General features: G+C 41.4%; 1 protein-coding gene across 2 annotated transcripts in view; it reads right to left on the bottom strand.

Moving 5' to 3' along the window:
* GHR (growth hormone receptor) overlaps positions 1-26,740 on the bottom strand; it is a 118,393-nt gene extending 91,653 nt beyond the window's left edge. Inside the window, exon 1 of one of the 2 annotated variants that reach the window (XM_063422839.1) lies at positions 26,605-26,740. The gene's annotated coding sequence lies outside the window, so the exon portion shown is untranslated. Of the gene's footprint in view, positions 1-26,282; positions 26,487-26,604 lie in introns of those variants that run through there. The other variant, XM_063422838.1, reaches the window with a different exon arrangement.
* Between the last annotated feature and the right edge of the window lie 557 nt (positions 26,741-27,297).

Raw genomic sequence — 27,297 nt, 5'->3', positions numbered from 1 at the left:
ACACTAGCAAAATCACACAAGGGCAGAGAATATGTTAGTTCTGGTATGCTGGAGTCGGATTCTAGTTTTGAAAAGCAGAAAGGAGAAGCATCTCTTCTCAGCAAAGAAGAGGGCATATAAAATGATCTTTTCATTTTCAGTGCTATCTAGCTAATTATACATACGTGCAACATATGTCTAGTTCCTAACATGGAAAATTGCCAGTGCCCGCACCATTTACATTGAGAAGTGGACTCAGTTCTTAGCCACAAACCCGCATAGTTAAGATTTCAAATATACTGCAATACTCAGGAATGTTCCCTCACCCCACTCTTAACTGTCCTGGGTTGCTGAAGGAATGGTCTGTGAAGCAGCACTGCAGTGTATTAGACTGATGGCTGAGTGATCCTGTACAGAAAACGGGGCATTTGTAATGAAAAGTTGAAAGTTCTGTTTCCCACAATCCCTTTGCATGATTTACAACAATCGTGGTAATTTAAAACTGGCAACCGCAGACCAGAATGCTTGACTACTATTGTTTCAGTAGCACAATCAAATTACCCCTTTTGGGCTTTTACAATTAACTTGTTACATGCATATGTTATCACTTCCTAAACAGTAATATTATCAGATGGAGAAATTCAGCAGGGAATAGCAACAGGAAAAATATTGTGAATATAATTCCTAATCTGAGCCCCAGTGAGAAATCCTTTATCCTAATAGGCATTTTATGCATAAATATAATTTTAGAAGCTTTTATGGTAATCTGTTCTTTTCCATTCCAGTCCTGGAAAAGGAATGAAGGAAGGTCTTTAAAAATAAACATATAAAATTCCTGAACACTAAGATAATTGCATGTATGTTTAAGTAATCCCTCAGGCTCTCAAAGGTTTAATTGAGACATTAAGCTACAAAGAAACCAACTGCCAAAGCTAACATCAGCCACATACCTGCTTCTCTGCCATGTTAGAATTGTGAATTATGGCAAGATCCTTCTGTATGCATGCATGATGAACCAGCCAGAAGTGTAAAAGGTCATTCTTTTCTTACACTCACTTTTTGGATGAGATTTCTCATCAACATTAATAAACTAATTCCACATGACTGACATGCAGCTGCAAAACACTCAGAACATTACAATAAACATCACTGCACTCCTGTCACTGTAGTATTACAAGAGGGATGTAGAATAAGCCTTCTTTATGCAATCATCTTGAGGAAAAAAGATGAATCACACCAGGTAAGCAGCCTAGCAGTACTTGCTCTGTAAAATAACTGTACAGAAAAAGACTGGGGTCACTTGGCACTTTTACTAAGGAATCTGGATGGTTAATAAACCACAGATCTAAGAGTTGCAGTGAAGGAAGTTGATGGTTCATACTAATCAGATCCCTTCCTATCCAAGCAAGGCTATGGCATTGCATGGCAACACTGGCAGACACCAGTCCATGTTTATACGCTGTCCTGCACAGCTGTGGGTGAAAAATGACCTGAAAGTTGTGTGTAGCTCCTCTGTTGCTGCTCAAATCACCTCTTCACAATCAGGTTTGTTTTACTCTGGTTCTGACCCAGGAGAGACAGCAATCCCTCTGAGGTATATTTCCCACTTGTTTACTCTGTGTTTGGGATTTCATCCAGCAATCTTGTGGCTTGCTCCTGTTCAGCCCAAGTTACATCTGCCTAAAGCATTAAGGGAACAGCCCAGAACACCAAACCTTCCACAACTGCAGTTGTAGAAATGTCTTGTAGTAAAACAAAGATTTTGCAAACAGTATCACAATTAGCTGCTCTTAAATACAGGAACTGTTTGAAAATTTACCTTCATTTAAATAAATATGATCACTCAAGAAAAGTTACTGTACTGCTATGAGAAGATACCAACACCCAGGTGAGCAGTACCAGCCTCTTCAAAAAACTCCCTGATGCTGGCAGCTGTGTGGGTATGAGGATCTGCTGTACTGTAAGACTCAAATAGGTACTTCAAACCACCAAATGAGCAAACAGTGCTCATTTAAAGAGCATTATTATCTTTGGAAGTATCAAGAGATTTGGCTTTAACTGAAGAGGAAAACTGAAATAGTTAGGTTTGTATCAGAGAGCAAACATGTTGTGACCAGATCCCTACTCAGTTGATATTACTATAGAGATATAAATCATTGTAGAAACCCAGCTGGCTTTGCTACAGCAGTCTTCAAATGAAGAATGAAGAACTCAAGTTGATTTCCCTTATTTTCTCTAAAGTTCAAATGTATAAATGCTTAAGAAGTTTACATGAATGTCAAGTTTCAATAAACCAAATCAATATGGGAAAATAATATTTTCACCTTTTAGAAAAAGTTGTAATGGTGAGAAGTCTTTGCCTTTTCTTAATAAAAGATGAACAGAGCCACTTTTGCTTCAGGGTCTTTTCCTGCCGTTCTCTATCTGTCATATATTTATTTTATTCTTAACTGAGAACATCAGGGATTAATAATCCCCTTTATGAGTGTTTAGCAAAAAAATAAGGGTCTGTAATATTACAAAGGGGAACGTTTCACAATGGTATGCATTATACAGCTTAGACATAGCTCAAGAGCCTGACAAATAATAGACAAACATTCTTATGCTTCTGAAGACAAAGGTTTCATGCTCACAGAATTATCGGTGTTTTCAAGTGTAACACTTGCAATTCCTGGGCTTGTTATTTCTAGCCTAATTCTTGAAGAATCTCATGTATTTGTTCTTTGTGGAGAACATGTATTTCAGGTATGTCAAAAGCATATTAAAAATGCCACAGAGGTACAAATTATAATCCTTTTGTTTAATATCAGCCACAGTTATATTCAGGTATATTCTCCTACCTCCCAAAAAATCCTGGTTTCAATGCTATATTCATAAAGTCTTTTTTTTAATATTCCTTTCCATTTGGACTCCTGCTTTGAAAGCCAATTATTTGTCAGCTGCCAGAAAAAAACACAGAAAGATGCAAATTAATTTGCTATTCAACAGAGATAAGATGAATTGGTCATTAACTATTGGTCAACAGCATGAATACGCTCAAAAACTTCCACAACCTACATATTTACTTTCTGTGCAACACAAACTGCCTTACTGAAAGGCAGAGATCTATCATTGTCTATAAAGACTGGGCTATTTCACAAACCAAATAGCTCCAAAAAGAACTACACAACTTCTTCATTATTGCTCCACCCTCCAAATTATTTACAAGCAACATTCAAAGTAGCTGCACCACGTGCACTGGAGCACAGTGCTCTGTCCTCTCTCTGGACTGCCCAAGGGGACAGGTGATGGCAGCCCTGACAGCACGGGAAGAAGGCACTTGCATCAGGTACCAGAGGAGGCAACAAGAGCCACTCAGCTTCCAGAGGAGCAGCCTACACACAGTATATCAAAATTCTGCATAATATTCCAGGGGCTTTTGATAGGTATGCTGGAAAAAAAGATTGATTGATTTTAGGTATTTTTCCACTGCAAACTCACTGAAAACAGCTCATACTTAGTGTAGCCATCTTGTTTTAAGCACCTAGTAAGTTCCATATATATCATGGGGTTTGTGGGTTTTGTCTTGGTTTTATTTTTGTATTTAGGTGCTACTTATCCATATTCCAGTGGTAGTGGTAATTGATACAGAGCTGAAAGCTCATTTACTGAAAACAGGGACCATTATAGCCAAGCCTTAGTGTTTTTAGTTTGGCTGCTATGTTATTTTTAATACAAGATGGAACCCTGCAACAGTTCTGAGGAAGCTGCTTTGTATTTATAAGCTTTTGAATCCTATTAACTCCAGGCATTACTAGACACAACTGCCCAGTGACACGGTGGTGGCCATCAAAAGCTGAGGTGATGCAAGGACTAGGTATTATGATTTGAATACTGCACTGACTGCCAAAAACACAGGACAGCACCAAAGTGTGTGCACAAAGTTCAAAGTGTCTTGATATTAAATATGAGGTTCTGGGAAAACAGACCTTGCTAAGACTGAATTGTAACATTTAGAGATTAATTATGTTATTGAGAGAGATTTCCTAGTGTTTTGATACTACCAGAAACCAATTATACAATATAATAAGCACAAGAAAAAGGAAAACCTTGTGTATGTCTCTCTTGGAAAGCCATTAAAAGCAGTTTTATGCAACTATGAAATTGAAACTAAAATGCTATTCTCTCCTTTTAAATTAGATCTTCACCAATTCAGGGCTCTCCTCCTGTTCAAAATCCTTGATCAATTTGGCCTTAGCATCCATCAGGATATTCCTTCCTCCATCATTGGAATTCACCATGGTTGCTGCTTTTTACTCAAAAACATCAGAAGAGTGTGCAGGTCTTCATCACCAGATTTCTGAAGCCATAATGACCTCAACATGGAAAGGCAGAAGAGGAGCAAAAGGACTAGTATCACATGCTTCCACTGGGGCTGGGTGTCAACTAAACACAAGAGTGTTCCCAAGCACATTGTTCCTGAAAGAACAATCCCTTTCCCATGAAGCCTGTTTGTCTCACCATGGCTTGGGTCAAGTCCCACAGCTGAAAACAATTCCTAAGTGTGTTTTAAGAACAAAACATTTTAATAGTAAAGAGGTGGCCATTCTGCAGGTCCCAGTTCCAGGTATGCTTAAAGTACCAATCCACAGCTGCCAGGCAGCCATTTCCACCTACTGGAGACACCAATCTCAGAGAGATGCTGCAAGGCCATTTTTAAGGGGCTGTGGTACAACACCAGGAATGCTACAGCCATGCCTTGTCACTCCCTGTCCTTAGTCCAAGTACCTCTGTGGTTCCTTCAAAAAACGTCATCCAAGGAGGCTCTCCTGCAGAAAGGACAGAAGGATGAAAGCCAGGTGCTAGTGTTCAGCAAAAGCATTTGCTGAAAATATTCCTGGCATGGCAGGATGCCCAACTGGACAGTACTGGCTGGCCCTATTTCACACCAGCACAACCCCGTGGTGCTGTCAGGAGGGTATCCCAGTGAAGCGATGGGCAACTGCCATGTCAAAGAGCCAAAAAATAATTTTTAATATGCTGAAATGAAATGCAAGTATCTTTACTAGTTTTAAGCACCATCAATCGCACCAGTTGTCAAGCCACTTCTCAAAGAGATGCAGTCTTACTAATAAACAGAAGCCATTAACAAAGACCAAAACTGTGGAGGTTCATAAGAGCGCATGCTGGGAATGATGGACAACAGAATATGCAGAATGAAAAATTCTGAGAAAATTATGAACTGCTATGATTCCATGTCCCTTTCAGACCCAGGACTGACAGATTATATCAACTTGCTTGATAAACTTGTAACAAAAGATTCAGAGTGCAACTGCCCAGCCAAAACACATGCGAGATGTGTGAATAAGGCGCAGTGTGAATAAGGGCATAAATCAGTCTCCAAGCACACATGAACCCTTAAAAGGGACCCATCAAAATCAGAACTTAGTTCTCAACAAAATGCTTCCTAAATTTAAATTACCCCAATTAAAATATCCCGCTAGATTTTATAGCTATGTTTCTATGTACTGTACTTGTATTCCTTGCTGGATAAAACTGTGACATACATACTAAAAATTAGTCTAAAATGCAGAGAAAAGCTGAGAGCAAAAACCACCCAGCAATAAAGAATAATAATTATTTATTAATTGAACATTTAATTAAAAACACCAATTAATTCTTTTTCATACATTCTTTTATGGACTACCATTTTTGAGGCCATTTGAAGCAAATTTCACCTCCCACTAGGCATTTCTACATCAGTAAGTGCTAGTCATAAAAATTATAATTAAATCACTTTTAAAGTAAAATACATAAAAGGAAAACAAATACAGCTAACCCTGATACACTGATCACTTTGCAACCATTAAGTAATTCAGCACTAATAATTTAACTACTGAAATGTACACAAAGGGAGATAGGGAAGAGGAGAACACAACATGAACGTCACCACTGGATGATTTGTCAAGCATTATCAATCATTCTTTGATAATGGCAATCAAATCAAAATTTGTAAGGCAACACTAAAGGTGAGAAGGATGAAAGCACAACTTCACCAGATGAAAGCACGACTCCCATCCCTTTTGTAGACAGCAACAGAGCTGACCATAGTCTGTATCACAGGACAAAGGTTCAAAACTATGTCTGTACAGTGTGTGCAAATATAAAGCAATAGTAACCCTGAGGACAGGGAGGAGAATGCCATCTCAGCCTTGTGACTAGACCTCACTTTCTGCACAGGTAAATAAATAAAAATTAGCTTATAAAAACTTCATGATACAGAGAGTAGGCTAATTCTATGTCTTTATTTTGGGGTGGCCTTTTGTGAACTTTCTGCCTTTCGGACAGAAAATTACATTTATTCAATATCCACTCCTGAGATCATAATCAAAACCACCAAATGCTTTACAAGTAAAAAGGCAGACAAGGGTTTTGAGACTTTAATATCACTAACTCTATCAAATAAGAAAAACAATTATCAGAAAACTGAGACAAAATTAATGTCTGGGTTTTATGGTGGTTTTTTTCTTTCTTTGTTTTTTTAAACTAAACTGATTGCAGCAATCAATAAATAAGTTTCAAAGAGCTCTTTCAGTAAAGACCTGGCCTAGTCAGCAGGTATTACATTAACAGTCATTATCAATTAGGGCTCACTGGGCACAGACATTATTTACAAAGCAAGAGTTCTGGGAATCCACTCGTGTTAAAAGAACTTTTGTACTGCTCCAGAGTGATGTTAGCAAAGCTAAGTGCTGCTTCATTAAGTGCAGTACACACACTTCTTAATGGAGAGCAACTTTAATTGAGGGAGTCAGAGGGAATCTATCTTTACCATCTAGTGTGGGATAAACACATTCATGTTAGGAATTTCAGGAACAAGGGAAAACATTGTCCATTTTTTTCTTTTTTTTTTTCCCTTAGAAAAACGTATTGTAAGACAAACATTCTTCAGAGCCACTAAACTCTTTCAGCCTTTAGCAGGTATAAACATAGTGAAGGAAGGTTAAAAATTACAAAATATTTCACCTTCTGAGAGCTATCTTCTCAATTCCATTCAGGCAGACATTGATCACTCCAGTTTACAATGGAAATAACCACATACAGGAAAGAAAAGAGGATGAGTATTTCTGATGAGTCATTTTGTTATTTCTCAACAAATCCTTCTCCTCCCTTCTCTAAATGCCTCTTGCAGTAGATAAAAACATCAGAAACACATTTATTAAGTCATATGTACATTTGAAAAGGCTGCTTTTTTGATATTTTGATGATTACAAATCATGCAAGTTACACAAACACAGACATGTAACTGTAGCTGCATTTGACTTGAAGACACAAAGGGAATTTATTAGCTAAGGATGCTGATGGCAACAGCAACAAAACAAAACTTTGTTCTGGGTAATCAAGATTTGGAGAAGTTAGGTTTGAGTGCTACAGTATGAGCCATAGGTGACAAGGAGATAAACAGCAACATTCCCTGCAAGAGGAGAAGGCTCTGGAATGCTGTTAGTATTTGCACTAAGACAACGAAACAAATATACAAATTAATATTTCAGTTTCTTTTGAGCGGAAAACATCTTAAGTAGTACAATTAAAAAGATTTTTTAAATCCTCCATTGCAATCAATTAAACATAATTGTCTATCCTTTTAATTAAAGGCCACTTGTCACCACCCTGAAGTGACAAATGAATTGCTAAGGGCAAAACTGTTTCTCAGTTCAGTGTTCATCTATCTCCCAATGATAAATGGCATTGAGTGTCATTGAGATAGTTTAACTGTTGCTTAAAGAATAAGTACAAAGAAGAGAGGGCAGGATGTCTCTTCACTATTAAAAGCAGCGTGGTGAAACACGCTGAAATTCCCATACTTTGGTAAAGTTTGGGTAATATCTTGTTAACTGGGGAGCACGCTCTCCTGAGATAACAATTTAACTACATGGATTCCTGCAGGCAAGCACAACTGCTGGTTATTTTAACACAGAAAGTAATTTTTTATGTTTTTAAACAAGTATGACTCAGTCCTACATAGTACTTTTACTCCTGTCCCTTCCTTGCACTTGAAACAGTTTGTCCAACATTTCTTGATAACATGCATCTTGTTGCTCTCCCTCAGCACTGCCCAGACATGAAATGAGCCCTTTTCACAGAGATGCATGAGTTCTCATCCTGCACCACTGATTTCTACAGTGGCTTATGCTTAGAAATTGCACGGCAGAATCAGGACCTAAGTAGTGTCCCCCTTGAGAAAGCAACTGATATACAACATATATATCTGTACAGAAGTTTGCTCACAGGCTGAAAAAGAAGATGTAGAAAAAGATGCTGTTTCTACTCTGTTTTAAATAGCTGAAGAATTCATTCGCCAAAGACGGTGAATTGGACTGTATTAAGAAGTTACTTGACTTGCCAAGCTTACCACAGGCATTTAACATTAAAGATGCCAGCTTGAAGTTGTGTTTGAAAATGAGCTTTCTTATTTCTTTGGGGGCCTCAGCCTTTAGGATTTACATTTGTAAAATCCTGCAGGCAACCAAGAGAAATGCATATTGCACCTTTTTGAAAATTAAATGCTTTTGAAAATTAAATGTTTTTAGGCATTTTGCAGCATTATGTGTAAGATCAAATCTCAAACAAGGTGCTAAATGGACATGGAGGTAAATAGGGAATAAACCAAGCAGAATAATCTTATATGTATTCACCTCTTTTCAGCACCCAACCCCCTCTAAACACGACAGTATCAATAAATAAGCAGGACTAATGAGAAGAGAGGCTATACCCTCCCATAAAGCATTTAACATTACTCACTATCACAATATACAAGTGGACAGTGCCCTTTCTAATAAACAACCCTTTTATTACATTCAATTTGCTTTAGCAAAAGCTCACATCCATAATCTCTGAAAAAGCCACCAGCCTCCCTCAAACAGTTGAGCATAAATGGTAACACTGTACACAAAAACACTCTTTCCCCCTGCGTGGTTTGCAAATTTTTATTTAAATATAAATAGCATTAACTTTCTCCATGTGATTAATTTAGCAGGTTAAAAGGTTCACAGGAATATACAGTACTCATTTAAGCGGCCCATGGTGATCAGTAATTATATCTGAGCTGTCATACTGGAAATGGAATGCAAAGTGATTAATGCTGTACAGGGAAAAAAAATTTTCCTCAATATGGAACAGCCCCATCTTCAAAGCCTAAACAAGTCCTTATAAACCAGCAGTGCCTTTTGTCCTTCTTACCCCGTAAAAGCATGAAAATAGCAAAAGATAAAATAATCCAGCATCTGGATCAAGATGAACAAAGAGGCTGCTAAATGGGAGCTCACCTTTTGATACACGTGCAGTCATGGTCTGCCTCAAAGGCAAAAAGAAGCTGGGATGTCCAAGAGAAGGAGATAGGCTGGAGAACAAGGGGACAATCTGTGCCCAAGGCAAGTGGATTAAGGTCAGTAGGTGACCCCTGGAAAGTCTTACCTGCTGCAGCCTCTCCCAGATACCACTCCTTCCCACTTGCCTAACAGTCAGAACTCCCAGCTAAACATCCATGTGCTACCTGCCCATCTCTAGGTACTCCATCCATTCATTGTCTCCAGTAATGTGAATATTCCCATGCATGGTGCTAAAAAATCAGTAACATGGAAAACGTCCACTATGCATCCCACCAAGTGCTTTCACAGCAACCGAGAACAATCACCTTCAGCACAATTTGGAAACTGTCCTCATATTAAGTTTTCCAGGAATAAGCCCTCTGACAGAATAAACAAGAAAATGTGTAAAGGGATCAGACAAAATTTTAAAGGCAAAATTGTTCTGTGTGAGAGCAAAAGCCTATGTACCCAAAAATCAACAACCAGATTCCAAGTATTTTGGAATATGAACTTAGTATTTCTTTTGTTATCAAAGTTTACAAACCTGAGTTGATGCCAAAGAGAAAGGGAACATTCTCATTTTGCAATAGACCTCAGGGAGAGCAAAAGCCTTTATGAGGGCTCTCCCTGTAGCTGAAGACAAGCAGCCTACCAGCTTAGGAGCTGTGTTTGCAAAGTTTTGTAAGCAGCAGTTATGATCCAAAGGGAAGCTGTACTGTCAGATGCTTAGCTTGGCCACTGCAGTTACCACCTTAGTCCACAAAGAAAGGAGAGCCAAGACCTTTACATACCAAAAACCAAACAGGACTTTGATGTCAGCTCAGCAGGGCATCAATGTCACACTAATACAGCATGGGACTTAGCCAAGATCCACAGCAAATCCTGTCATGCCCACACCTAACCTGGAAATAAAGATGGATGTTGTACGTTTCACTAAAGCAATTTTCAGTAAGAAGCTTCCTCTAACACACATTCTTTGGGACAGAATCTGAAGAAAAAAAAAAAAGGAAAAAAACAAACAGAAGAGACCAAACAAAAAACTGATCACATCTAGAGATTTCTCACGATTCAATACACATTTCTCATTACTGTCTTAGAAGATTAAATGTGTCATATTGTACCACTGACCAATGTAGTGTAATGAGTTACACGCTAGGCAAGGAGAAGATGGGAAAAAAGCAAACCAGTGGAAATCAAAAGGGAAACAAGTTGATGAGAAAATTCCATTGTCTCACAGGCACCTGGAATTCTGTAGAGTTAATGGGAGCAGCACACGTTGGAGGGCTTCTCCTTTCCAATACTGCTGCCGAATGAAAAACTGTGCCAAAGAGGGCAATGAAGATGAAATATTCAGAAAACCTGATGTGTACAGAAAGTTTTAGAGAGGCACAGTTTGTTTACAGAGGAGATGCAAGACTTGTGAGGGACCAAGGCAAAGTGTTGCAGCCTGGAAACCATGCTGTTGGTGATGAAGTAGTTCTTTTCCAGCTAGGTAATAAAGAAAAGCAAAACGACCCTGTAGCAGACCCTGTGGAGCTCACTCAAAGGAGCTGAGGGGCTCTGCTGACCCATCCACATGAGAAGTGACAGCTTCCTACGCCTACACACACTGCACACTCCCAAAGCACAGAGCTGCATCCACTCAGTGCTCACCAGGGCACCAGCAGCAGCAGCATTATGTCTGCCACAATCCTTGCCAAAAGTAGTATCTTGCATGACCAATATCTTGGATCACTAAGTAATCATTTAACAAAATTCTGTCTTTTTCAAGGCATTTCAATAAACTCATGGACATAAAAACACTTACTTCTCTATTAAAAAAACCTGACAGCAGTTAGCCTGGCAGCAAAAAACAGTTTAGTAACAGACCCTTCTGGTGACATAAAGAAAATCCAGTTGGCTTCATTCATGTTGACATATAATTATATAGGAAGACTGAAATTTTCATTTCTAGTGAATTTGTATCGTTTTATGCAACACAAAATATTTTTTATATTTGTATGAATGCACTTGAAATTATTTGAACTTATTTGGATTTACTTGAAATAACTTTTGTTTAGCTGGTTTTTAACTCATTAAAATAATTCTTCAGACTTGAAAAAGCTTTTATTTTAAATGTGTTTATCCAGTCCAGCATTTATGAGTTATACAGTCATAGCTACTTCTGAGAGATGAAACTATTATTCTAATTCAAGCCAAAAGTTGGAACTGGCTTGGTTTCTTGAAAAACTTTCATTTTTCCATAAAAATTACTATTTATTTCATCCAATCAGAGGCAAGCTTATAGTGAAAAGTTTATACACGTCATTGCACAGAAGAGACTAATTATCTTCATCGTAAGTTAAAGGTTCCAGGATTCCTGTGCTGTCATATTTCATCAGGCTATATTCGAAATTCCTTTAAAACATCGGATTTCAGAAAAATATTTTCCTACAGCTATTTTAGCAAGGTACAAAGAAGCAACTAATATTGGTAATCATTAGATTAGGAATATGGTCTACAAAAGCACAAGTATTCACCATGCAATACAGGCCACAGGTGACTATATTTGTTTTGTTCAGCACCATAAATTATTCTGCTATTCCTGAATGCTGCCAGTTCTCCAGGGCAGGTATCTTCATATTTGTTTAGCACAGCTGACTGAATTGCAAATTATGGCTGTGGCACTGTATAAGTAATAAATTACTGTCACCCGAGGCAAGTCTCTATGCTCCTGTTTGTCACAGTAGATGGCACATTACCAGCAAAGTTCAGCAGATACCACTGAAAAGCAGGCAACCAACTGAGGTGGCTGAGGTGGCCTTGCACTTCTCTTAGTCTCTTGAGTCTTTATAGAAGAGAAATAACAATTCAGATACCTAGTGGAGACACTTAATTCTACACAATGTGAGTACACTTCACCAACTTTAACAAACTTTGGAGACCACCCACACAGACAAGCTACCATTAGGTCACAATTCCCATGTGCTGGCTGGTACATAGGGCTGGAAAAAGCAGCTTTATGCCTGGCCAAAACCAACCTTGCTGTGGGCTGCTGCCAAAAGGACTTGACCAGCCCTTCTTGGTGACAAGGCAGGCTCCTGCCACAGGAGCCCAATCTCTCCTGGTACCAGGCAGCTGTGGGACAAGTTGCATCAGCCCAGTGAAAACTGAGCTCCCAGCCAGGGGTGCAGCTCATGCAGCCTACACTACAGCCCCCATGGCAGAGAGATGAGAGCCACCCCAAATAATCAATCTGGGCTTTAAATTGCGGCTATCGCCTTTGAATGTAATTTCACATCTGAATCTATTCTAAACAGCCTGTGTATTGGCACATGCCCCACAAAACTGCACGAGTCTTAATTTCAGTGACTCTGAAGACATTCTGAGAAACAACAGCTATTTTAGGAGATAGCAAGCTTCCAATACTCCAGCACTTTTCTAAAGTAGACAAGCTGTCACATGACTCTCAAGAAAGAACAAAATCTAAAGAAGCAAAGGAAATGCCACCTGAGAAACTCTTTTCTTCATTGGGCAGTTTCTATTTATCACTAGCCTCAGGGGAGTTATTGTAGCTTACTTGGTAGCCCATCTGAAGGGTCAGAACTGCAAATCTCTGTACACATTTATGAATTTGTGCATATAAGATCTGATATGCAAACACAATGTTTTCCTTTGGTAAAACACGCCACAGTATTCAGAATACTTGCTGGGAGAAATTATATACTTATGCTTTGAAAATATGCTTGATGATTAATTTCCAGTTATGAAATGCAATAGTTTTACTCCTTCAAGACAAAATGCTTACTGATAGTAAGAGAAAAAGCAAGTTACTCTTTCAGGAAGGAGTAAGTTATTATGTCCACACCTTTCTTTCTCCGAATAGTTTTCTACCTCAATAGTTTTCTACCTCACAGAATGACAGAATGGTTTGGGCTGCAAGGAACCTTAAAAGTCATCTAGTTCCAAACCCACTGCCATGGGCTGGGACACCTTTCACTAGACCAGAGTTCTCAAAGCTCTATCCAACCCAGTCTTGAATGCCTTCAGACAGAGGGCATCCACCATCTCTCTGGGCAACCTATTTCAGTGCCTCATCACTTTCACAGTAAAGAATCTCTTTCAAATATCTAATTTAAACACATTCTCTTTCATTTTAATGACATTCTCCCTTGTCCTATCTCTGCCTGCCCTTGTAAAAAGTACCTCTCCGGCTTTCTTGTAGAAGTCTTTCTTTTCTTCTTTTTCTTTTTTTCTTTAATTTTCCAAGTCTAGCTTAAAAAAAATAATCAAATGCATTTTCCTGTCTACAAAACACCCAGGAACATGCCAGAAAGTAATTAGGAATGACAAGCATATAATGACATACAAGCTGCAAGTATTCAGTTTTTCGTCTGGAAAATAAAACACTTAACGGATATGGAATGCTTTTGCTCCAGCTCTTTTATGCATAGCTGGCATGACTGATCCGAAAAACAAAAGAACATGTGCCAGTCTACTTTTCAGGCAGAGTTCAAACAACAGAGAAATTTAAACAGAGAAAAGAAAAAAATCAGACTAACCACACCAGGTGACTGAATTAACTTTGCAGAGCAACGAGTGTATCCGAGGGCCTGCAGTAGACTGGTTTGTACTTGGAGCCTGCCAGATTCCTATTTTTGCTATAGAGCAAGTTTTTAGCCATTCTGAGACTGGTGAAGAAGTGCTTGCTTCCTGCAGGTGAGTCATTATGTGGTAGAGATAAGAGTTACAAACTAAGATTATTTTAGAGGATATTTACAGGTGGTGTTTTAGGTTTTTTGGATTTATGAAAATAGCTTTTAAATAAGTTTGACAGCCCAATGTGAATATGCTGAATTTTGAGCAAATGCTTAGAGATCTAGTGGAGTATGAAAAACTTAATATAAGCAGATTTGCTAGTGAGCAGCAGGACGGATGACACCTTGACTAGAAACTTTCTCTTAAATCTCAACACAAGCAGAACTCCTCAAAGTCAGCTTGCTGATGAACAATGGAGGAAAGTTTTATGATGGATTTTTTTTTTTTTATTGTGCAACTTGGCAGCAATAGGTTATCAAAGATGTATCTGTCCCAAATAATGCTGGCACTCTATTTCAACTACTCAGCAAAATAGCTGTGCAGCATATTATTATCCTGTGCCTCATAGGACAGGCTTGCTGCCAACTGGGTCATACAATAATCAACAAACCAGACTCCAGAAAGGATGCTGGATTCCTCCTAGCAGCACCTACCACTGAAGCAATCAAATATACTAAGTAAGTATAGTGCTGGATTGTCACTTTGTTAACAAATTGCGCAAAAGGGTCTGATCAGCAGGTAACTTCATACTCAGCTGTGATTCTTTAATTCATGTAAACCTTAGCTCATGCTACTGCCAAAAAGAACAGCTGGAAGAAGAAGAATAGTCTGTTTGTAGGCTCCCTGGACTCTTGGATTCAATACGCTATCCATAAAACACAAGCAACACCTTGCTTATTACTAATTTCAAGATTGCATAAAAACTAAGAGCACAATACATTCAAAACAACACCAAAACACACAAGTATTTCCCTCTTTCAAGGAGAAGGAAAAAAAGCATGAGGTTCTGCTATGGTTTGGAAAGCAGTGCCACGAGCAGAGGTTTCGAAGGCTCACATCTGGCTGAGGTCTTTCTGAACTCACTGCAGAGCCTCACATGCAGCCATGGACGGGGTTATGGCTCCATTCCTAGCCACAAGCTCCGTATCGCTTCCAGGAGCTACTGCTTGGGAAATACTCATCAAACCTTTCACTCTCATCCCACAATCTGTGCTACAATCCCTTTTCCACAGCTACACTGAAATCCCAAACAGAAGATGCTGTATGCATTCCCACAGCTAACAGGACAAAGGTGAGAAAAACTTCCCTCATAAATATAACTTCTACCCGCTTCTCTGTCATTCAAACTGTAGAACAGTTTGTAGAGTATTAATAATCCCATAAAACAACTGGACTGATAATTGGCTTTGAGCAATTTCAGAAAACTAATTCCCACCACAGTGGTTGCTGTTCTCTTTCATTCAGCATGAGCATCTGGCAACAAGTGATTCCACTGAGTAATCTTGGCAAAACTTGGAGACATTGTTTTGAATTTCCTTCACAACTTCTCAATGCCCAGCTGTATTAATAGCTGAAGAGAAGACCCTACTCTTGTGGATCTTACTCACCCCATGATAAATATTTCTAGTGGTCTGTGTGGCTCTTTTTTACCATTTCAACAATTGCTTAAATTTATAACAATTAAATTACCATGCTCTACACAGTGATTTGCTGATAACCCAGGGAAGAGCAGCCAGTTCTTAACAGCCATGATTACATCTTTTGAGCCAAACAATATCAAGAAGTACCAACACTACATAAAATACACCTAAAAATTATTTAAAAAATGTAAAATTATCTGCAGATAGTTCCCTAGGGCCTTATGTCATTTCTCAGAAAGCAGTTACAACAACAGTTTTGAAAGCATCATTCCCCACCCACCCCAGATACCATGAGTCTGCAAAGAAAAAGTCAAAGGAATATGAGTATTTGTTTTGACTTTTTCAAATGACAAAACAATATAATGAATGGCATTAGTTCTTTCCTGTAGTAACTGAAGTGCTCTGCCAAGACAAAGACAAAGAAATGAATAGTAAGAGCAGCAGGGATCAAAAGTCAATGCAAAAAGCCAGAGCTGCCGATAAGCAACTATTTATAATGTAGAACACACAAAAGGTCAGTGCTGTTGAGGCAGAAGTACTTACACTCCATCCTTGATCTACACTGTTAGAATTACTTGATGTCACAGTCCCTTCATCCATCCCAGAAAACTTACACTAGGTAAAGTACCAATACCAGCCTGTTAAATGTCATTTTTGTACTTCTTCTTGTCATTTTTCTAATGCCCAAATTCCTCCAGTACTGTCTGTGTGACTACAACACCCATAAATGACTACCAGTCACTTGCATATAAACTGCACCAATGGAAAAAAACATAGATTGACATTCATCTTTCCCCAGAAAATGCCTCATTTCTGTCCAGTAATTGCCTTAAAGAATACAGTCGTTTGTTCAACTTTCCTGCTCTCCTCTATTAGCAAGCTTCCACCTCCACCGGTGCCACACTTCCACTAGCTTCTGCAGGTCTGCCCCCCCTTAGGGATGGCAACACAGCACATGGGCTAGATCATCATCTGCTTCTCCGGTATTGGAGGCCCCCAACTGCTAAGTTCATCTACATTAGTCCAAACTCAGAGAGACTTCATTTTCTGCTCAGCAGAAGGAAAGGGAGAGGGGCTGGTGAGGAACAGGGGGTGGCAGCTGTGTTTGCAGGCTGCTGGATGCTCAGCTGGAGCCGCAGCTGCCATCCCTGGCTGAGCATATCCAGCACTTTCCCCAGGCTGGTTTCAGCCTGTGTTGTCTGAAAGGCTCCACAAGGCACAGCCTGTAAACAGGCACACTGCTTCTGAGCAGGTATTTTAATAATGTTTTGTAAGAGTACTTATCTGTATTTTTAGGATAGGGAGTGATCAGAGCATCTGGAAAATACCAATCTACCACAATATGAAGCAACAATGAGAAGTCCCAAGAAGAGAGACCTGTATGACCGGCAGGCACCAAAACCACAGCTGAGGCTGTTAATCTGTAGTCCTGCTCAATCTTAATGGGAATGAATGTATTTCTCAATTTTTTAAGGTATTTGGTGAGGACAGGTGTTCGAGATATAGAAAGTGGAAAGGATAATTCTTCTTTTGTCCCAAAGCCATAGTTCTCCTTCTTATAAATGGGACTGTATACATGAGCAGTTCACACAAACAGTTGCAGCCTCTTGTAAGATCAGGTTCCCCAGCAGGAACCTGTTAGAAGTTTAAAAACTACAGACAAGAAGTAACTAGTGAGAGATCATTTATTTCAGCCCTAACAACAAATGGTGGCAGTCCTTTTTTATAGACAGCTTACATTTTGTTTTCACAGTCCAGCATTAGTAAATAAAACACAAACTGCAATACAAATGAACACTATGTGTATCAACTACTCATATATAAAATGAGTAGGTGAATGACATCAGCTTTTTGATGCTAAGATACCATCTTTCTGTTCCCTCTCTTTTTACATGCTGTTGCATTGACAGGCTGTTAAAAAATACTGCAATCAGTATGCTATCTGGAAAACATAGCAATGCAAGCCACTGACAAAATCAGTCCTACACTACCAAAATTATTTCTACTCCTAGCACAGCTTTATCCATGAAACACTATAATCTTTACAACAATAACAATTTAAGAAAATTAAATTAGGATGAAACTATACTTCTGGGTGCAATTCAAATTAGATTATAATTTTTTTAATCATCTTGAGGAAGCTGGATTTTTACTTTATTTTAGTTCAGCCACCTCAAACAAATCATTACTCTTGGTCTTAAACATGTTCTTTTGATTACTGGCCACCTAATGTTCAGTTATGCATTCACATAAATGTCCTCTTAAGACAGTGGAACCAAATACTCAGAGCCTATAACTTCAGTCTTCCCAACAACCATTAGTTCCCCAGGCTTTCATGTCCTGGTCTTCGTACTTGCACATACTCCATTTTGTTTCACAAATTATCCAGATTCTGTATGCAGCCCCTGGCTCTGGATCCTTCAACCTCTTCTTTTCTGCATGATTTAGTAAACTTGAAACACTGAACACATTCTAACACTGTGAAAAACTTCTTCCCTCTCCTATTGAAGAGGTCCTGTGATTAACTTGGCTCCCTGTTTTCTTGGGTTTGAAACAATAAGCCAAAATTATTTTAAAAGTTATTAAAAAAAATCTGCAACTCCCACTTCAGCAAACAAAACAAAAGCATGACAATAGAAGGTTCTGAATGAAGATTCCCATTATATCATTTAATGTCAACATGAACAACGAGTCAGAGGGAGTCTCTCTTCCTAAATCCTCTGTTCTTTCCTTTCAGTGGATGGATTTTTTATTCACACTGGCTCCACAAAGCTCCCTTGGGCTCTTATGGAGAGAGCACTTCACCTTCACCTGCAGTAGTAGAACAGGAGAGGAAAAGGGATCTGAAATGATTTTCACAATACACCTGATTACCTTAATGAAAGATTAACTTTTTACCTTTAAAAAAAAAAAAAGCAATAGAACAGGCCACAAAAAACACATTCGTACAACAGCGAACAACATTACCTTTTCCATCATAGCTTTAAGTGCATTCATCTACCCTACAAGCGGGATGAAAGATACAAGGGCCAAATGTATTGCTTAATTCCCCTGTATGCTGGATACAGGTCTTATACCATTATCCACCATAAGCCTGAAAAATCATAGTATCATAGAAATATTAAGGGTTGGAATGCACTGTAATGATCATCTAGTGCCAATCTTCCCTGTCAAATGCAGGGACACCTCCCACTAGACCAGGCTGCTCAAGGATTTATCCAACCTTGCCCTAAACACTGCCAGGGCTGGGGCATCCACAGCTTCCCTGGGCAACCTGTTTCACCACACTCAGACTGAAGAATTTATTCCTTGTATCTAACCTAAATTTCCCCTCTTTCAGTTTGTTCCCATTAGTTGTTGTCCTGTCCTACAGTTCCTTACAGAGTCCCTCTCCAGCTTCCCCGTAGGCTCCTCTCCTGAAGGTCTCCACACAACCTTCTTTCTCCACGCTGAATAGCCCCAACTTTGTCAGCCTGTCCTTTTAGGGGAAGAGCTCCAGTCCTCTTACAGCTTTGTGGCCTCCTCTGGACTTGCTCCAGCAGTTCCATGTCCCTCTTAAGTTGGAGGCACCTGGGGTGGACACAGGGCTCCTGGTGGGGTTTCACAGGAGGAGAATAGGGGGCAGAATCCCCTCCCTTGACCCTCTGGCCATGCTCCTTTGGATGCAGCCCAGGATTCTCTTGGCTTTCTATGCTGGGAGTGCACATTGCTGGTTCATGGTGAGTTTCTCATCAGCCACCATCCCCAAGCCCTTGCCCACAGGGCTGCTCTCAATCCCTTCTCTGCCCAGCCTGGGGCTGTGTATGGGATTGCCCCAGTGCGGGTGCAGGACCTTGGCCTTGGCCTTGCTGCACTCCCTGAGGTTTGCATGGTCCCACCTCTCCAGACTGTCCAGGTCCCTGTGGATGCCATCCCTTCCCTCCCCTGTGTCCACTGCCCCACACAGCTCAGTGCCAGCAGCAAACTTGCTGAGGGTGCCTGGACCCCACTGCCCGTGTCCCTGACAGAGGTGTGGAACAGCATCGGCCCCAGACCCACCCCGAGGGACACCACTCATCCCTGGTCTCCATGCGGACAGTGAGCTGTTGACCACAACTCTGAGTGTGGCCAGCCAGCTCTTTATCCACCAAGTGGTTGGTCTATCAATCTGGGTCTCTCCAATTTACAGACAAAAATGGCCTGTAGGACAGTGCCAAACTGCACAAGCCCACACAGACAATATCAGTTGTTCTGCCACTGTCCACCAGACCTGTAGCTCCATCACTGAAGGTCCTCAAACTTGTCAGGCAAGACCTCCCCTTTGTATAAAGCCATGCTAGCTTTACGATCATGTATAAAGCAAATATTCTTGTTCCTCTTGCTTCAAAGCAAGCTAGGCAGGCCCCTTGCACCATTCAAAGAGGTGAATGACATGCTTCTTTCCACAGAACCTCTGTGGTCAGCTAGAGCCCTGAGAACCATTAAGGAGAATCCACTGTAGTTAACCTGCTTGTGTGTGCCTTGTGGAAGAAATTACATGCTGACAAAAAAATCTGGACCTAGTACAACCAAAGAAATTAATTTTCTCAGTTACCCATTATTTCAAGGAAATTAGCTGTTCAAACAAAATACTTATCTAAGAACCAGTCATAATGAGGCACAGGCTTCTTTACAACAGTGACTTCTTTTTCTGAAATGTTTTCTCAACTGATATGGCCATCCTAATTAAAGCACCTCAGGGCTGAAAGATACCAGAGCTCATCACACAGCTCCACAAAAATAGCCTTTCTCACAGGGAAGTGGAGGGCTGTTTCTCCCCGTCTCAGGCTGCAGTCCCTCCGTGCTGTACACACTGTCCCGCAGCAGCAGAACTGGCTGGTGTACAGCCGGCCGGCAGTGGCCGTATCACGTAACAAGCACCTCTCCTGTGCAGTGTTTGTTAGCAACACCCAGCGCGAGCAGACCCAGAGGCTCACTGCCGCTCTCCAAAGGTCAGAAATCACGGCTGAAAAGTGTAAAGCACTGTCTCACACACTCTTTCTGATCCTACCGCAAAAACATTGCAGCTGTAAGATAAGCTCATTCACACATGCTGGACCAGTAGCCTGGCACTATTTGGAACAAGCACAAGCCCGTAATGTTTCAGCTGCATGTGCTGCAGTTATATGTGTGCCCCAGCCAAAACGCGCAAACAGATTCTACAAAAAGAGCGGGATTTCCTACTGCACCCTGCAAATCAGTCCTTCAGGTGGCTCAGCCCACCTGTTTTATATCCTAAGCCAGCCAGGACTCAACGTACAAGACCAAAGCTCCAGCATAAGCACAGCTCACCAGGCCTCATCTATGTGTCTTATCAAAGAGATGGCCTGGTAGGGTCCTGACCATGCTGCATTTTACTCTGTTGACTTAACATCTGACTTAGTCCTTGGAGCTGTTCTGTCTGACTGCAAACTGTCACACTCATTACGAAACTATGATTTTCTTAGAGGTTTCTTTTTAAGTGAAAGTTCCACAGTGCTCCTGATATATTGTAACAGACATAAAATACAATCAAAACCCAAAGATACAGCAGATTTTAATTACTTTTCTCTCAGTCCTCCTATCGGATCTTCCTTATTCTTGGCAGAACAGGTAAAGTTGTTACCAAAGTAACCACAACCAGTTTTCTTCAGTCCATGCAAAGCAAGGGACAAGAACCACCGTCTAGAAGGAAACCTGCTTTGTTTTCAGTCACCTTTTATAGCATCACATAAAGTCATTAGCAGTGCCACAAACCATCAAAACACTGAACAGTTCAAGCTCTTCTGGATGAAAACAGTAAACAAGGCATTGCTCAGAACAATTACAACGTAGGCTCATAGCATGGCTCTTGGGCAAACACAGTCTATAGGCATTCCATAACAAATTCAAGCAATATTTCGAGTCATGCAATGAAGGAGACCCCAACTCATTCTCTAGATAGCACTAACATAATGCACATATGAAAAAGGCAGGCAAAAAAAAGAAACACGAAATATAGCAGGAATCAGATGGCTTGCTGCAGCTGGGAAACAGGCACATAAGGCAGAAACTGACTGCATGCTCATTTAACTGAGATAGCTGGAATAAAATGTGACGGTTCCTTCAGCCTGTTTCTTCTGTCCTATAGGCTACACTTCCTGGTCAGACCATCCCCAAACTCCAACAAGCACAAAGGGAGTTGTTTGGCTATACCAATAAGGTTGTATAGATAAGACTGTATATAGATTAAACCCCAAAACTTTTGCAGATTGGTCAGGCACAAAGATATCTGTTTACAGAACGAAGACAGGTACAGTTTCTACCAACCAGCAACGCATCCCAGAGATTTACTGCAATATGGAGTTTTACTGATCCTGTTTTTTCTTGAGGCAGTAAAAACTCAAATTCTATTTAAATGCTTGAATGCTGTAAAATTATACTTATTATTAATAATCTCTTTCCAGCTTCCCCTCAGAGTTGTTGTCTGTTAACTACTGACTTTTTCTCGTAAAAAATTACTGTTGTGCATCCAAAAGAATATTTCATATTTGGACTGACCACCTATAGACAGAGTTTTAAGACAGTAATGGATTTGTGACAGTATTTAAAGAGCTTTTGACGTTCTAAATATTAATTAATTCCATCTCTGTTAAAGTCCTATTTAAATGCAACTGATTATTTGTATTTATGTTTTCATATATCAGCTTTGTTCTAGGATTACAAGCAATAAGCTTATTAAGTGATCAGAGGCAGGCAGCAATCTGCTGCTTTAATGAGCACAAAGCCAGCAAAGAGTCTTTGCTTTGCACATTCTGAGTTCAGTTTCACACATTATGAACCCATCCTCAGCAGTAACTCCGTGGCTGATGCATAGGACAAGCAGGTCTAGCACTGTAATATCCTAATGCTCTGATTCTCCCTAAATGGCTAGAGAAAAGGAGAAACGGGGAAGCATAAATCATTCCACACCAACAGAATGGGTGCTGTGTTTATTCTCTTAATGCAGAGAAGTTAAAATTTTCTGCTACATTTACCAGTGTTTCATATCCTCTCACCAGCAGACATTGTGCAGAGTTTTTTGTCTCCACCACATCTCCGGCATCCTCCATGCAGCCCTGTATCACCTTCCCACACAGGACCAAGATCCCACACAGTGGATCCTTTCCACAAATCCCGCTAGCATGGGCACAGCAGGACAAAAGACTGTGTTGCAGACTGTGTCACTACAAACAGGAGTACTTTTGTAACTCTAATTTATAAAGCTGAACATGATTTAGTAGGCATGGGTGCTGGCATTGTAGTCCGGATCTCTTGGCAAGTCAAAAGACAAACATAAATGGTTTAAATTAGCGTGGTAAGTACGAATAGCATGGCAGATGGAGTTTTAAAATTCAGAAATGCTTGATTACTTGTGTAGCCACTCAGTACATGGTAACAAAGTGGGCAATATAACACCTGAAAAGTTACTCTGATCCAAGTGTCTGTGCACATACATTCACCACCAGTTGTGTTTCCCAGCAGTTATTCCTTTAGTAAGAGTAATTTTAATTGTCTTTTGCATCCTCACAACATCTGAAATGCCCAGCAAATAGCAAGCTACATTATATTGTTCAAGTGAAACATTAAGTTCAATGCTGTTGCAAGCCACCCTGCTCCTGTGAAGAATTTTTGAAGTTTATACTAACTTATTAAAAATTAAGAAAAGAACTAATTTTAAGTGATTAAGGTATTTTCAACAGAATACATGCTTTCTAAAGGTCAATAAAATAAGTGCTTAAAAGTCTTTTCAATTCATAATCTGCAGTACGTGTGATACGGACAACATTCATCTCTGTCAGAAAACAGACTTTACAATTTTCTGGGAAGAATTGTTTCTCATACACTGAAAACCAGCTCTTTGATAAGAGGATGCTTGCTCCATCTCTCATGAACTAAAATGATGTGTAAACAAACACCCACCTCATACAAAGATTTAAACTAAGATTCATATACGGTAAAGGAAGATTTCCCTTGTGATAAACAATTTGAGCACAAAGTGTTCCTTCAAGTCCTGACATAAATCTGTTCCTGCCAAGCTAGTATCTCATTGCATCAGCCTTTCACCTTCGCCACACCGAAGTACAGCCCTACTACTTCTCTCCCTGTTTTCCTTATACTGCCCTCTCCCCAGAAGTACTACCTCAGCTCTACTGGGCCAAAGAGTTGTCTTTCCATCAGACAAATATTTGGGAAAAAAAACCCCAAGAAAAACTCTTTAATTAAAAGAAACCTGACCCTCTAGCTAATCTATCATTGAAGGACTCCTAAGAGGACTGAGTAGACTCATTATTACACTGCTGGCAGCCTTGCTCTTTCTTACCCCACCAGCTTTATCCCCCCTTCTTGTTATTTCTATGGTTTTTATTCACTTGCAATGCTTTTGAATAGTTTTGACACATACCTTAAGACTGAGAGATCTTCAGCTGGGCTGAATACAATCAACTGCTGTTGTGTCTGATAAAGCACTTATTTTTCAATAAGAAAAATAAATCAAAGCATCTCTGCCTACGTTGCTTTCTTAATAAAAAATATTCACAGCTTCTATTTTATTTGTAGAAATCTGGCATTTCAAATAAGATATACGATGTCATATTTATTCAATTCAATGATCCTTTCAATAGCACAAGATAAAACACAATTTCTGCAGCAAAAGTTTAATTTAACAGGAGTAACACCTAGCTCCAGTTAATATAAGCACTTAGACATGTACATACAGTCAAGTAAAAGAGACCCTGTAAGTGGAAGTTATACTCTAAAAGGACCACTATATACTCATTCTTCCTCAGTCTCCAGTTCAGAAAAAGGAATAGCACCAATCTGTAAACGGGAGGTTTGCCTTCAGAGGTTTTGATCATTCCTTACTGGCAGAGGGCACAAGAGGTCATATACAGTTTTCCATGCTGCTTCAGTTTATGAAGATGTTTAGAACTGAGCTGCATAGATTTTCCCCACAAAGCCAGTGTGGCACAGACACCCCGGTACTCTCTGGGAGCAGTGCCGTGGGCTGTTTCTACAGAGCCCTTGATTTTTTACACTTGAACGGTGTTACACTGTGCTGTGCAAATACATCAAGACCAGGAGAGGAAACAGCGCATGGCAATGAAAACAATGATTGACCATACTTAGAGGATTTCAAAATATTTGGTGGGTGTCTAACTTCTCCATACATTAGTGCAAGTTTCAGCAGTTATACATTTGATAAAAGTACCACTACCACTTACTGGCAATGTTAGAAATTACTCCTCAGACAGATTGCAAGCTGTCTTGTTTGTCAATCCTTTATAACTATTAGAAGATGCTAATGTCATGAATTAACACGGCAAGTAGCAATTCTAGTAATGCAAGACTGAGATGTGGTGGAGATGAAAGACACCACATTCCTATTCAAACAGTTCAAGCTGCCTGAATAACTTTCAGTAATACTTACATTTATCACCCAGAGCCACAAGACATCTCAATTGCAATGTACTTTAATCTCAATATTTAAAATAGCATCTTTTAAATAAACACCGGCATTTAAATACATCTTACCAAATCTCCCTGAATTGATTCTATGTCCAACTACATTTTCTTTGCTGATGTGAGCAACCAAGCCTATGCTATAGTTAAGAGTCTTTTGGATTTTTAAGCTAAAAAGATCTGGACAAATAACTTCAATTTTTGGTATCAGTAAATACTTGCTTAAAGCATTAACAAAATGGGATCCAACTCAAGCAGTGGGCAAGTTTTTTAATTGCTTTGTTCTTACTTCTAACTTAGAAGTGACAATCATGACCAGAAAGATGACCAGGTGTAGGTCTTCTGTAGTTGCTACACAAAGAGAAAAGTTAAGCTGTGACTGAGCACCATAAAGTTAATAATATACTATACTCTAAACAAATATACTGAAAGGATGAGTAACAAATTCATATCCACGCACCTAATCTCAAGCATTAGTCCCGTGAGAGTTTGCAACAAGTTTTACTGAAGACCTTAATGTGATAAAGCACTAGTTGCTCCTCTGCTATATAAACCCTGTGTTTGCACACTTCTGCTCAGAAGGTTAGCAGTATTTGGTTTTCAAAACATTCTCTATTTTTTTATCCTATGCAATATTTACAGCATGCCACACAATAAGAAACAAAATTATAGACAAATTACATTTTAAAAAAAAGGCGGGGGGGAGGGGGTGCGGAATCGCAGGGATTGTATAAACTGCAATAAACCATACAGAAGAAAAATTCTGATTAGGTCTATTACAGTCAGGAAGATTGCGACGCTGGCAGCTAATCAACCATTCTAGCTCTGCTTTTTAAATCCAAGTGAACACAGAAAAGAGGGTTTCTCTGAAGAAAACTGTTTCTCCAGATCCCCGAGGCTAGGCTTCTCTTCCTCGGCACCCCCTCCATCACCCACAGCACGGGACGTGACAGGAATTCTCGCCCCCCGCCCGCCGTCCCAGTCCCGGCCAGAGCTGACGCCGCGGTCCCGGCCCGGCTCCGGCGCCGCGCTGCCCACAGCAGCGGGACACGGGCGGCCCCGCTCCCGGAGCGGCTCCCACACCGGCCGGGACATACGGGCAAGCTCCCAGACCCGCCGCCAACCCGGGGCGAGGGGAGGCGAAGCCGGACAGGAGCGGGACCCCAGCCGTCGCCCCCGGGGGCGGGGAAGCCGCAGCGCGGCCGCGCCAGGCGGGAGGCGGGCGGCGGGGAGCGCCGCGGGGCCGCCGCCCGGTACTCACCGACTCGCTCTGAAACTTCCCCCAAGTTTCGGCGGCGCTGCGGGCGGCAGCGGGAGTGCCCCCCACTCGGAGGGCGCCGGCACCATGGGAGCGCCTCAGCAAGCGGCCGCCGCGGCCGGCCCCAACTTCTGGGGCGGCAGCGACCGACAAAAAACGCGAACGAGAGCGGCGGGGCGGCGGGCTGAGCCCGCACTCCTCCCGCGGGGCGGGGCGGGGCAGGCGGTGAGCGGAGCGGAGTGGAGTGGAGGGAGGGAGGGGAGGTCAACACAGGGCGGGGGGCGGCGGGCGGCGGGGAGCGCTCCCAAAACCCCTCCCCACACACCGTGCCCCGGCGGCAGCCGCGGCGGCGGCGTTGGCACTCGGTTCGCTTGCCGCAGCCCGCTCCGCGCCTGTCCTGCCCTGCCGGGGCGCGGGGCACTCAGCGGCCATGGCTGCGCACTCCTCCTCCTCCTTCACGCCGGCAGCTGCCGGCCCGGCCGCCGCGGGAGGATTTCACAGCGGCGAGGGAAGGTGTCTGGCGGCTGAGGCGGCTCGGCGCGACCCGGGGATCGCCGCCGCCCGGCCCGAGCCCCGGCCGGTGCCGGCCCTTGGGCTGCGCCGCCGGGCGCCGCCTAGAGGGGGAGGCGGCTACTGCAGCGCGCATCCCGGACGGGCGGGCAGGAGCTGCGCGCTGCCGGCGCGGTCCCACCCGCGATGGCTGTCGGGGCGAGCCCCGGGCTCCCGGCCCGGCCTGAAGCAAGGGCTCAGCAGGGCTGCCAATCGCGTTTGTGTTGGGAAGGCGACGAACGCGATTTCAGGGTGAAGACGGTGTCAGCGTGCCACGGGCGTGGCTGCCAGGTGGAAGGGAAGTGGTCTTGGACGCGTGCAAGGAGGGCACCTTCCGCGACCAGGTGTGGTAGTGCACGCAGCAGGCTGAGTAGCGTGAGTGTAGAAGGGAACTACAGCAAAACGGAGAGCGTCTGCTGGGGCTTGTCTTAAAATAATAAAAGATTTCTCTTCTGAAAAATAGTTTAAA

The sequence above is a fragment of the Prinia subflava genome, chromosome Z, assembly GCF_021018805.1.
Source record: "Prinia subflava isolate CZ2003 ecotype Zambia chromosome Z, Cam_Psub_1.2, whole genome shotgun sequence".
Lineage (NCBI taxonomy): Eukaryota > Metazoa > Chordata > Aves > Passeriformes > Cisticolidae > Prinia > Prinia subflava.
Note: the sequence above shows the minus strand (reverse complement) of the source record. Positions and strands in the feature narration are given on the sequence as shown.